The sequence below is a fragment of the Diuraphis noxia genome, unplaced genomic scaffold, assembly GCF_037042655.1.
Source record: "Diuraphis noxia isolate RWA-SAM2 unplaced genomic scaffold, SU_Dnox_SAM2 contig0001, whole genome shotgun sequence".
Classification (NCBI taxonomy): domain Eukaryota; kingdom Metazoa; phylum Arthropoda; class Insecta; order Hemiptera; family Aphididae; genus Diuraphis; species Diuraphis noxia.
In genome coordinates this window covers 2,614,071-2,628,343 of record NW_028301711.1, presented here as the reverse complement: position 1 = coordinate 2,628,343, position 14,273 = coordinate 2,614,071, and the positions used below count along the sequence as shown (strand labels likewise).

At 33.8% G+C, this 14,273-nt stretch overlaps 2 pseudogenes; both read left to right on the top strand.

Annotated features, from left to right (window-relative positions):
- The first annotated feature begins 300 nt into the window (after positions 1–300).
- Positions 301–4,877, top strand: LOC149059318 (uncharacterized; annotated as a pseudogene).
- Positions 4,878–6,819: 1,942 nt separating this feature from the next.
- LOC149059317 (uncharacterized) lies at positions 6,820–13,398 on the top strand (annotated as a pseudogene).
- The last annotated feature ends 875 nt before the right edge of the window (positions 13,399–14,273 follow it).

Below are 14,273 nucleotides of genomic sequence, written 5' to 3'. Positions count from 1 at the left end.
ATGCACTAAAAATTGGTAAATTTAAAAAAATCTACGGCACGCAATTCGGTTGTGTCGCGAGAAAACCGCGCACGCAACTCGGTCTTGTCACGAGAAAATCGCGCACGCAATTCATCCTAAATAATGATATTCGCACGCAATTCGGAAACACCGGTTTATTTTCATAGATTAAATATTTTAATATACCATATAATTATTGTAAATATAATATGTACTTAACTTAAACTTACCTAGTAATTTTAAATTACAATTAATTTTTTCTTATTAGAATAGTTAGTAGATATAAAGGTACTGAAAATAATGAAGTCTGAACATGTTGATCGACTTTTGAATAAATATCCAATTGGAATTCAAATATTATTTAGTAATCATTTAGAAAATTGGCAAAAGTCTCTGTCAAATAATACTGTAACAAGCATAACAATGTCAAGGACCACTTCAACTTTTCCTCTACAAAAATCTGATAATGTTATTAACATCAAACTCAATGATATATTAAACTCATCTAATACTGGAACAATGATAATTGATTATTATAAAGCAAATAACAAATTAAATGATAACATAAGATCATTACTAGTGGATACTGTCAATAATTAGGTATATAATAACAAATAAATTATCGATGTCAGTTAGTTTAGCTGATTGTATTGGAAATCAAATTGTTGCTATGTTCCCTTCAGAAGTAAAAGTAAGTGTTAGGTGTACCATTTAAAATTAAATTATAAATTATAATGTTTACCACCAATTTAAAACTTTAATTTTAGGACACATACTTTATGAAATACGAATCTAATAAAAACCCAAAATGAAAGCTTTACGCAAAGTTTTACAGCTCAATGAGAACTTTAAAATCAAGTGGTCTAATATCTTCTAGTTCACGCATCGAAATTCCTGAGAGATTACATAATCGAAAACATAATGCACATTTTGGTAGGAATTTGCTTATGCTCTAACGTTATTTATGTTGTATTTCTAATTTTGTTTTTAATGTACCTAAATGGCTTATAATATATCACAGATCCAGAAAAAGATATAAATTACATCCTTGATCAAATTAGGCATGATACCAACTGTCCATTTCCCGAGCTGGAAAGAAACTGGAAAGCAACCACAAAGTTTAGACTAAATGAAATCCAAAAAGCTTTGAATACTAGTGACATACTCGATAAATGGAACGGCTATACAAAACCTCTTGGTTACAGACTGGTACAATTTATTTAGCAGAACTGCATTATTGTTGTATTTTAATTTTCCAGTTACTTGGTATAAAACCAGAATGCATTTTTTAGGTTGACATTGATTTCAATACATTATATCCAAATAGCCCAAATTTAATGAATGTATTTGAAGAAAAATCATCAAACATCTTAAAAATGCTGGATGAAAAAATCAAAGACACAACAAGCCGTAAATTACTCGAAACCATAAAAAATGATGATTCAAACATAAGTGTGTATTTTTTCTAGGTTTATTAAATACATTTTTAATTTACTACCTATTCATATCTATTTATATTTTGTTTTTATAGATGGAATGCATACGGTTTTATTTTATTTGTTACATGTTATACGAGTATTTGCACTTACATCCAAAAAATTTTCGAAAAATCATGCTGGAAAAAAATGTTTAGTTAGATACACTATAAGAGATTCTCAGAATAGTTTTATAATTTTTAAAATTCTGTGTGTGAATTATAAGAATATATAACTGTACGGAAACATGAGAAAAATCCAATTCAACCATTTATATTAATTGTTGGTACACCAGTGAATCCTAAGGAAATAGTAGTTTTTTTTGATTCTATTAAATATAAAGTGTTTACTATTTTAAATGCAATTGATGTTTGTTTCAAATTATTCCACTTATTTAATTTGGAGTATCCAACAGAATCATGTTATGTGTGGCTATTCATACAAAAATTTTTTTATAATATAAACTCAAAATTTGATACACCTTCTCATACTTTAGGACAAATATTATCAGATTTAAGTAAGCCATGCATATTTTTCAATTTCTTAATTTATACTAATAAGTATAATTTAAAATTTTTCTTTATAATAAATATTTTGGAATAATAATTTTTTTCCTTTTGATTCTATGGTTTTAATTGTATTTTATTAAACTATCTATTACCTTATAAAAAAAAAAAAATCATACTATATAATATATTCTTGTACTTACTTCAGCCAAATATTTAGAATATTTTTAAAATATATTAGATATATATTCTAACTGTATGCAATTATATATTAGCTATATTATTTAAAATGTGATATACCTGTCATAATTTAGGAAAAAATCATCTTTAAGTAAGCCATGCATATATTTCAATTTCTTAATTTATATTAATTTGTAAACTTTTAAAATGTATGTTTTTGATAAATGTTTTGGAATAATAATAATTTTTTTTATTTGTATTTATGGTTTTAATTGTATTTTATAAAACTACCTATTATTACCTACCTTATTCTATAAAAATTCTTAGTGTAGTATATGTACTCTAGCCATATGTATTTATGTATATAGATTACTTTTAAAATATATTATATATTATATATATTATATATAAAACTATATATAGTTATAATATATTATATACATGATACAACCTTATATTTAGATATATAAGTATCAGTATAAATAAAGTATTTAAAATGATAATATTGTATAATTATATTTATTTAAATAAGGACTTAGTATTTGATATTATTGTAGGTTGTATTAAAATGCAATTTAAAATTATTGTATTTTACTAATATAACTCTTATTACAATAAATCACAATCATATAGATAAAATTCCGGGTTGAATTGACAATAATCTTATTAGTATAGAGCCAACAATATATTACTATCATATTGATAATATTAATGTTAATCATACATATATTGTAATTTCAAAAATGCTTATTATCAATTTTAAAGCCAGTATTGTACTATTGACAATTATAATATTGTTAATAATATAATATATATTATGAATTTAACAATATTACAATCGTTAATAGTACAATACTGACTTTAAAATTGATAATAAACATTGTTGTAATTACAAGATATGTATGATTAACATTAATATTATCAATATGATAGTAATATATTGTTGGCTCTATATTAACAAGATTATTGTCAATTTAACCCAGAATTTTATCTATTTGATTGTGATTTTTTTTCGGTGTAGGTGTGTAGATCGAAACCGTTTAACGGCGGCAATGATAACCGTGCGATCGGGTTGTTTTTTGCATTTTTTTTTCGATATTTTTTGAATTTCTTATTGGAAACGTTTAAAAAAAAATGTTAATTGGACGCAAGTCTGTTTCAAAGCCATCTGTACCGTACCTATGTCTTCTAACAATATATTGCGTGTACGACATTACCGTACATTATTACATTGCGTTACATTTGAGTTACATTTGTTCGATTCAGCGGCGAGATAAATTGAGCGCATGGTCAAGCGTGTAAACTGCGATTCTGGGAGTTTGCATTTATTATTTTGTTTTATTACCTGAAATTATTGGTTAATACATTAAGAAAGGATTTATGTAAAGATTTAAGATAATAATATGTTGCATAGATTTTAGAACATGGGTATTTTATACGTGTATATGATATATTACGTCCATAGGCGAATCTACAGGGTGTGCCTGGTGTAGTACTTTTATTTTTCCTTGAAGGAATTACTTCTATTTTCAGTCAGCTATTAATTGGATTTATAATATTTGGAAATGAATTGAACGTTTGCAAACATAACAAAGCTATTTCTGAATCCTCGTAAACGTTTAGAGATGGAAAATAATTTGCAGTCAATTCAGTCGATTTTCCAGTTAAAGTTAGTGTAATAGATTCATGCATTGTAAAAATTCAAGACATAAATGCCCACAGTTGAATGTATTGAAGTCTTGATAGTTAGAATAGATAGTAATCAGTAATCACGTATTCACGTCTTATCTCTTATGCACTATGATATCATTGATATCCGTATCACAGAATAATTAAAAAATAATAATAAATAATAATAATAATTTTATTCTGTGGTACAAGACAAGTGACTACTGAATATTTTAATACCTAGAGACTTTACGTTAGACTTTTGCGTCCGATTTGTGCTCAAACGTTTCACCGGAATTGTGTACGTTGTCCGTACATTGTGTCCGTATTCCGTAACACAGTTGAAATAGTTGAATAGAAGTGATCACTGATCAATTATCATGGGCAAGTACTCAAAATATACAAAAAATACAATCCCGATTGGGAAAAGCTCTCTTGTTTTTCTGGTAATTATAATTATTATACAGTAGTAACATTATTTTATTATTAATAATGATGATTCTTTTAGGATGGCTTCAAAGAGCATCCGATTTGCATAGCGATCGAGGTGAAGCGTATTGTAAACTATGCAGAACGGCATTAAGAGCGCATAAAACTGACCTGATAAAGCATGCAAAAACAAAAACGCACAGTCAAAGAGCCGATAGTTTGGAAGTACAAAAACAACCAACATTAACATCTTTTGGTGAGTAATAAAAAAGATATTATATTTAAAAAAAAATCAAATTACTATATCTTAATTCGAATAATTTATTGATAAGGTATGCACATAAAATCCAATGATGAGAAAATAAGAGATTTAAAATTGGCTTTTTATATAGCCTCTCATTCATTGATTCGAACTATTGACCATCTTGGTGAACTTTTAAAGGACATGGATGGACCAACAAGCAGTTTTAATACGCTAGAATTGCATCGTACAAAATGCTCCAAATTAATAATAAATGTAATAGCTCCTTGTTTTTTAAAAGAATTAGTTCAATATGTTGGAAATGGTGTAACAACTCGCACGAGGCCATACCCAGATTCGGCGTGGAGTGTACATTGACGCGCTGGTAAAGGTCGCCAATCCACAGCCGAGATTCGAAAATCGGAGCATGCGGGATTTTCTTTATATAAATAAATAAACAAATTGGAAAAGGGGAAAAAAATTAAAACATCGTTATGGGGGTTGGTTTTTTAATGTATACCAGAAAATAAAAATTTAATTTATGACCAAGAAAAGCCATACGGCATAAAAACTTGGCCGCAATTGAAAGACACCGAACAAGCAAACATAACGGATAAATATAAATCATAATATAATAATATGGAATGGACGATATGCCAATTCCAAACACGGCTCCGAATATTGGTTACCAGTGTATGTATAAATAAATAATAATGGTATATGAATATAGTATATATATATATACGAACGATCATATTTTATAATATTAACTAACACCAAAATGTCAGAACCTATATTAACAATTAATAATATTAATTCACCGACCAAGGTGTGACTGTATGTGGGTTGTACGTACTACGTAAAACGTTAACAAAATCATATTACCATCTTTCTTTGCTGTTGGACCGTTGTACATCGTCCCGAAGACGCCCCCGGCGATTTTATTCTTCGCTACTCGACCATGATGTTGTCCGTTGAAGCGAAGAAAAATTAATGAACAAGAGATGGCCGTGGCTGGGCGTGTTGTTCACCGAACAGCATTATATAATTTATCGTTGCATAATTTAGTTAGAAATATGTTTGGCCGGTGTACTTTACACTTTTATATTATTATAGGCCGTTAATGAGGTGTTATTATTATATAGTGTCGGCCGGTCATCCGAACCACGGGTACTAGGCATACGTGATGATGATGATGTGTGTGTGTGTGAACTCGGTGTCGCCTATGAGCGGTGGCAGAGGGGACCGTGGGTCGGAGAGCGCTATCGCATAATGGTTTATAATATTATTAATATTAATTACAATTTCGATCGTTAAAATGGTGCATATTCTATTATCATAGACGAATCAACTGACATATGTACCTACAAGTAGGTATATGGCATTTTGCATACGATATTATAGTCAAACAGCTTCAAATATAATAACAAACTTTTTAGGATTTGTTGTAATCGAAAAAGCCACTGCTGAAATACTAAAAACTATTTTCCTCGATTTTTTAACTGAGTTAAGTTTAAATGTTAACAATTTAATTAGATTTGGAACAGATGGCGCCAGTAATTTGTGTGGAAAGAATAAATCACTTTTTACTTTACTGCGTGATGAAGTTCCACTTCCTAATTTGCAACTAATTAAATGTATCTGTCATTCCTTAAATATTTGTGCTGCCAATACTTGTGGAGAACTCCCAAATGCTTTGGAATTTTTAATACGCGAGTCAAGAAGTTGGTTCTCGCATAGTACTCTACGTCAGTTGGCATATAAGGATATATTTAAAACATTAAATGAAGGTAAATTACCTCCTAAAATTGTTCAACTATCAACTGCAGGTGGCTTTCTTGGCATGATTCTGTTAAAGCTACACTTTCCCAGTGGCTACCATTATCGACTCATTTCGAGTTAATATCTCAAAGTAAAAATGCACGTTACACATCCCGTACATTATATGCCATGTTTACTGATGACACTAATTTGTTATATCTGCTTTTTTTGAAACCAATTTTACATGAAGTTATACAAGTTAATTTAGTATTCCAAGGAACTAATGTTGATTTATCTAAGGCCTATTCAGATATGAAAATGCTTTTAATATCATTAGTAAAACGTATTCTAAAACCGCAACATATTGCTAGAATAATCCACAATAATAAAGATGGCAAAATGATAAACATGTTAGATATTGATAGTCTGAGCAATGCACTACGTTTTCCTGATGCATATTTGCCGTTAAATTCTATCGACTTTGGAGCAAAATTTCAAAAACAAATTGAAATCAGTAAAACAAAAAAAAACTCTTAGTCAGGAACAGTGTCGGATAGTAATGCAGCGTTCATCACAATTTATTTTTCGATTATGCCGTGATATTATTAATTGACTTCCACATAATGTTGTTATTATGGAAAAATTAAGAAATTTATCCCCATTGGAGTGCCTTAGTGGTACATTAAGACCATAATTTTCTAATCTTCCTCTTGAATTAGCAGGTATATATTAGAATCTATTTATGTTTAACCGTTTTACCATAATTATGTGAATGTAGTAAGTTTATTGTCTGTTACTCTGTTTATTTAATACTTAGTATCTTTCCAGGAAATGATATAGATCATGAAATTCTAGAATATCAGTGGAGGAAATTAGGAACTTTGAAGTATGTTGATATATTTCCAGATAAATCTATTACAGATGTAACACTGATAGAATGTTGGGTAGAAATATCTAAACTAAAAACAGCATCTTGTTAAAAATTAAGTTTAGTTAAGAAATGATGTAAGCAAAGATAATTAATATTGAAGGTTGGACACACTGATAGACCTGAGACGGTCCCAATCACTGTGATCTATATAATAAAAGACAGTTAATAACCGAACGTTGATGTGTTAAGTTCATCGCCTTTATCCGCTTAATTAGTGTTTTAACATTTCAGAAGTGGGATGCATAACCAAAACGCCACAAGAAAATAAAATAATATATTTTGAGTTTACGCGTTAGTTTGTGTTGTCTCGGTCGTGTAAAGTATCGTGCGATTAGTGTTTACGCGAAAACGATCGTGAAGTTCCGAGTGCGAAGTGACATCAAAAACATAAAAAAAAAAAAAAAACGTGTAGAAGCGAAAAACGCGGTTTGCCGAATTGAGGTTATGTACCAGTAGTCGTATCGGAGTTGTGTCGCACACCACATTACTGTGGTTCAAGTGAGTTACCGTAACTACCAACTTCGACTATCACTAAACCGTGGAGCTTGTGATATCAAACATTGCTGTTGTTGTTAATTGTTATCACGGTTCTCGAAAGACAAACGTTTCCAATTGTTTCCTTTCTCGTTTGTTGTTGTTTACTTCTGTCATTTCAATATGAGTACCGACGGGAATGTTAGCAACAATGAAACACTGCAGTCGCTGTTGGAGATATTAGTGAATAACACAATACAAGGATCAACCATTAACAATGCCTATCAAATCATGCCAGACCTATCCCAGGCCATCGGTGATTTTAACGGCGAATGCGAAATTGGAGGAGAAGCCATGGCATGGTTAGACAACCTGAATGCCACAGCAACGCTGCACAAATGGCCCAAAGAATTAACTCTGCAAATGGCCCGTCGGCATATGGTCGGCCCAGCGCACGACTGGCTACTGAGTCATGAGATCACCACCTGGCAGGATTTTGAATCATTATTCAAAAAGACGTTCCGTACTGAAACCAGCTTCTCACAACGCTTTGCGCAAATGCAATCCCGCATTCAAAATAAAGGAGAAGCAACGACTGCGTATTTTCACAACAAGGTGAGACGTTGTAAAGCAGTAAACCTTAACTTTGAGGACATCAAAGAACAAGTGCTCATTGGGCTGAGCTCACACGATTTGGCGCGCTCATTGCTGATCGCCAAACATGCGGACGTGGATGAATTATTAGCCGATATTATATTCGAACGAATACAGAAGGGACAAGCTGACGTTCACGTGGTCGACAAGCCGGGCTGGCGTCCCAAACCAACAAAGGAATTGGACAAGGGGGGACCCAAGACAGTGGTGAACCCAGTCAACGACAACACAACGTCAAGTCAGGGCAGTAAGTCTACACCTGCGACTAAGAATATTAGAACGTCCAGCACCTTCAAGTGTTGGAATTGTCAAAAAAATGGTCACAGTCAACGTGATTGCCCAGAACCGCGACAAGTGAAATCCAAGTGCGAGAGCTGTCACTGGTCTGGTGGAAAGCACCATAGGGCGTGCACCGTGGCAACAACGAGTACAAGCGGAAGTTCATACTGTACGTATCCGAAACCTCGACACAATCTGGTAACAGATAGTGATAAAATACTACATGAAAAACGCGTTATAATTAATGGTATTAATGAATTGACCGGGCTCATCGATTCTGGCTCATCGGTGTGCATCATGAAGGAAAGTGTTGGTCGCCGCCTTGGTATATCTTGGACAAACAACGATTCGACAATTATGGGTTTCGGTGCCAACGCTGAGACAATGGCCATCGGGAAAGCGGTACTCAACCTTCAGGTAGATGAGGCAGCGCTTGACAACGTCGATGTCTATATTGTTCCAGATGTCAGCCACCCAGTCGACCTACTTATCGGTCGGCCATGGTGCGAAGCACCTGAAATCTCTTACGTCAAGTACGAAAACACACTAACATATTATAACACTATCGCTTTTCCGTTTATCACCACCAGTGCAATCAGCAACGACAGTACAACAGATAGACTGCTGTCACGTGAAACCAAACGACTTGAAGCACAAAAGATCACGTTAGTTACTGCAATGGTGAGTGGCAGGGAAATTCAAGTGCCAGTACGAAATCAAACCGAACAGGAAATAGAGATACGAGCCAACGAATTGATTGCTCGTCGATTTTCGATTGTACAAGCACCCCAAGTCGAACCAGAACAACTAAATCAACCACTAACGTATAACGAAATTGAAAAACCAGAAAGTCTGAACCCAGAACAACAAGTCGAGCTGTTGAACATACTAAATAAATATAGAACATGCTTCGCAACTTCAATGGATGACCTTGGTTGTACTAATATGGGGATAATGGATATCACCCTGAAGCCTAGTAGTGTACCGTATGCTGCCAAACCGTATCGTGTGTCTCGGGACGAGCGGCAAGAGATCCGACGGCACATACAAACATGGAGAGAACATGGCATTGTTGAGGATACAACGTCTCCCCATGCTGCACCTGTACTACTAGTCCGTAAGAAAAACGGCGAATCCCGGTTAGTAGTAGACTACCGTAAGTTAAATGATCAGACCGTGAAGCAAGTATATCCACTACCCAATATCGATGACTTACTAGAAGTGGTGTCGGGAAGCCAAATGTTTACAGTGTTGGATTTGGCCCATGGATATTTACAGATCCCGCTGGCGGAGTCAGCAAGACCGTTGACTGGATTCATTACTCCTGATGGTACAGGGCAGTTTACACGGATGGTGTTTGGCCTAAAGAACGCCCCATTCGAATTTGCAAAAGTGATGGATCGCACTATTGGATCTTTAAAGAACAAGGTAGTTCTAAATTATTTTGATGATTATTTTATACCCGCCAAGGATTGGCCAGAGATGAGAGAACGACTACACCACGTACTAAAGGCATTTACAGATGCGAAACTGACATTAAGACCTAGTAAGTGCAAGTTTGCGGCAAAAAGCATTGAATTTCTGGGGTACGTATTATCAGCTGATGGCCTTCGTCCAGGGCCCACCAAACTACGAGCGATAAGAGAATTTCCAACCCCACAGAACGAGCATGACGTGCGCCGGTTCATGGGACTTGCAAACTTCTTCCGTCGCTTTGTACCAAAGTTTGCTGAAAAGGCTAGAGCCATCACCGACCTGACCAGAAAAGGAGTAGCATTTCAATGGAGCAAAGCGGAACAACAAGCATTTGAACAAATAAAATCGAGTTTGCTCAACGAACCTGTTCTGGCGCTATTTGATGCGACTCGCCCAACTGAATTACACACGGACGCCTCCAGTCTGGGACTAGCAGGAATGCTGCTACAGGAAGACGACTCTGGTAAGTTACGACTAGTACACTGTTTCAGTAAGAAGACTAATGAAGCTGAAAGTAAATACCACTCTAGCAAGCTAGAGCTTATGGCCATAGTGTGGTCATTGGATCGATTAAGATCATGGCTAATCGGAATTCATGTCACAGTGGTGACAGACTGCCAAGCGTTGGTCTACATGAATGGCCTGAAAACGTCGAACTCTCAAATCACACGGTGGTTCGATTTGATGCAGGAGTTTGACGTTGAAGTCAGACACCGAGCTGGTACAGCCATGGCTCATGTAGATGCACTGAGCCGAGCCCCCACTGAGAATAGTACGGACACACTGGATGAAATCATAGCTAACCGCCTAGAAGTATTTACAACTATCACTGAGGAACAGTACGTAAAGAGCATGCAGTATAGTGATTCGGAAATTATGGGCATAATGAAATCACTAGAGGGAGCTACACCGAGTAAGTTATTACTTAATAATTATGATGTAATAAACGGAGTGTTGTATAGGCGAGTACAGACTGCAGCTGGACCACGGCGACTCTGGATGGTGCCTAAATGTATGCGAAAAAGCTTAGCGATCAAGTTCCATGACCTCAGTGGTCACTTTGCAGTCGACAGAACGTATGCCAAAATTACAGAACGATATTACTTTCCACGGATGCGGAGATACCTCAGAGTGCACATAGGAATGTGTCCTGAGTGTGCCCTATACAAAAAGGCAAGGGGGAGACAAGCTGGTATGCTGCACCCAATCAATCCAGGGGAACGTCCGTTCGAGACAGTAAATATTGACCATTTGGGACCATTCCCGAAAAGTACTAAAGGTAATGCGTACATCCTGGTAATGGTTGATAACTTAACTAAATTTGTTAAATTGTACGCATCTAAAACGGTACAATCCACAGTAGTTGTAAAACAATTGAAAGATTTTGCTCTAAACTATGGATTACCCAAAAGGATCATTACGGATAGAGGAACATCATTCCAATCAGAACACTTCTGGCAGTACTGCAAGGCTAACGGGATCCAGCACCACCCAGTAGCTGTACGACATCCACGTGCAAATGGGCAAGTAGAGCGAGCTAACTCCACTGTACTATCAGCAATATCAACTAGCATGATGACCGAAGCAACTTGGGATAAACATCTGGCTGAACTAGAGTTGATGCTGAACACTTCAATAAATCAAACTATTGGAGTTAGTCCTTTCTATGCATTATACGGATTCGATGCAGTGATTCGAGATGGTCTACTAGATACACTCACTACACTAACTCCAGTATATCAAAAACCAGCAGAAATCCAGCAACAAATACGCAAAGACATAGCAGAAAAGCAAACCCAGTGGAAGGAACGGCATGACAAACACCGTAAAAACCAAACTTTATGTATAGGGGAAATTGTCTATCTACGACGACCCCCGGTCTCCACCGGTACTTCAACTAAGTTGCAGCCCAAGTACCGAGGACCAATGATAGTGACTGCTGTATGTGCTGGCGATACTTATAAAATTGCAGATCTACATCATGAAGGAAAACAATTATATGCTACTACAGCACACATTAGTGCCCTGAAGCGCTTCGCTACGGATCAAGGAGAAGGCAGTGAATCAGAACAATCCGACCAAGAGGGTGTTAAGAACCCCTGGTCATATTAGTTAGTATATAATATAGCTAGCGTATAATAATATTGTACAGCGGCGACTGTCTGGAAGGATTGCTGTGACAGCAATTCCAGGCAAGCGCTGGCTATAGGCACGGCTCGTATAGCAAGCCGTGGCAGTTGGATTTTAGAATAGTAAGACAGAACATTGTTATTCTCTTCAGAACATTTTATTGTCAGACCATTTTCTAACTCATTATATTAATTCCATAAATTTATTGTAAGTTTTCTTTTCAAATTAAAATATAGAAAGTAATAATTAGTTCGGAAGTGTTTGTTCTTTAATTGTGTGCGGACCTCTCAGGATCGTCCGTAACAAGGGACAGGACAGTGACGGTTCGGAAAAGCAAGCAGTACCCAAAACGATGGCCGATCCAGTGAGATCGGGTTCTTTGGTATCATCTGCAGCAGACACAAAGACTAGTCAAAGAACCTCCATTCGCAAGATTAAGAGACCTACCTACTTAAAAGATTATACTAATTAATGTTCCTAAAATTACCTATGTATGTTTTGTTACTCTGTTGATTTTTTTACCTACTTGTATATTTATAATACTATGATGTTTAACGATATTTATAATAATTATGTTTTGTTTATTATGTTTATAATTATGCTTGCATTATGTGTTATGTTGGGCCGGGACGGCCAACAGTGCCAGGAAGGCCGAATGTTAAAAATTAAGTTTAGTTAAGAAATGATGTAAGCAAAGATAATTAATATTGAAGGTTGGACACACTGATAGACCTGAGACGGTCCCAATCACTGTGATCTATATAATAAAAGACAGTTAATAACCGAACGTTGATGTGTTAAGTTCATCGCCTTTATCCGCTTAATTAGTGTTTTAACAATCTGGTGAAAAAATGTTTAAGGAATTGAGGGATTTTGTATTTAGAGTGTTAACTTTGCCTGTATCAAATGCCGTTGTAGAGCGTGTTTTCAGCGTCATGAACATTGAACACAACTAAAACCAAATTGCGAAATAGAATGTCCATGGAGTTATTGGTAGTATTAATTCGAATTAAAATATATTCTAAAGTAAACAAATTTTCTTGTACTTCATTTACCCCATCTAAAGATATGTTAAATCTGTTTAATTCAAAAATCTATGATTATAAAAAATCTGAAACAACTGCATTATCTAAAGATTTAGAAAATGATATTTTTGATACAGTAGAACTGTTTAGTGTAGAATGTAGACAATGATTTTTCTAAACTATAACTATTCCTAATTTAAATGTATTATGCATATAATTATTATAATAATATTTATTTAATTTGTTACAATATGTATTTAAGTTTGCTTTTTTAATTGTTTTCTTATTATATATTATATGTGTTTTTTTTTTCTATACAAATTGACTGTTGTTAATTTTGTTATAATTTGTTATAAAGAGGTATATAAGTTTGTTTTTTTTATTTTTTTTCTATACAAATTGAGAGTTGTTAATTATGCTTTAATTTGTTGTAAAAAGGTATATGTTTGTTTTTTTTTTTTTTTTCGATACAAATTGACTGTTGTTAATTATATTATATTTAAAGAATTTTATGTCTTAAAATTTAATTTGTTATAAGTCTGTTTTTTTCTATACAAATTGACCCAGACAGCAAAAAAACATTGTCAAAAGATTGAATAAATATTAATTATACAATCAAGAGATTGTATTAATATTGAATGTGGATTGTATGTGGAATTTTTAATGTCCATACAATATCCCATCAATTTTATTTGGCCGGGCAAAAACATTGAACTAATGTTGCGTTTTCAATATTGTGTTTTAAATCATAATGCAATATTTAAATCCAATATTACACAATATTGTACTTACATTCTTTAACATTTATCAAATATTCCATAACTAATACTTTTTCAATACTACTGCAATATTATAGACAATTATTAAATACATAATGTGTTAGGAATATTTTAGCAATGTTTAAACTATAATAATGACAATTATTGAAATTATTATATTCACTCAATATTCAACTATATTGATTTTTCAATAGTTCTAAAATTATATTTAGTTGTTGATTGCATATTATATTATAATAATATGTTGGATAAATATAATTAATAT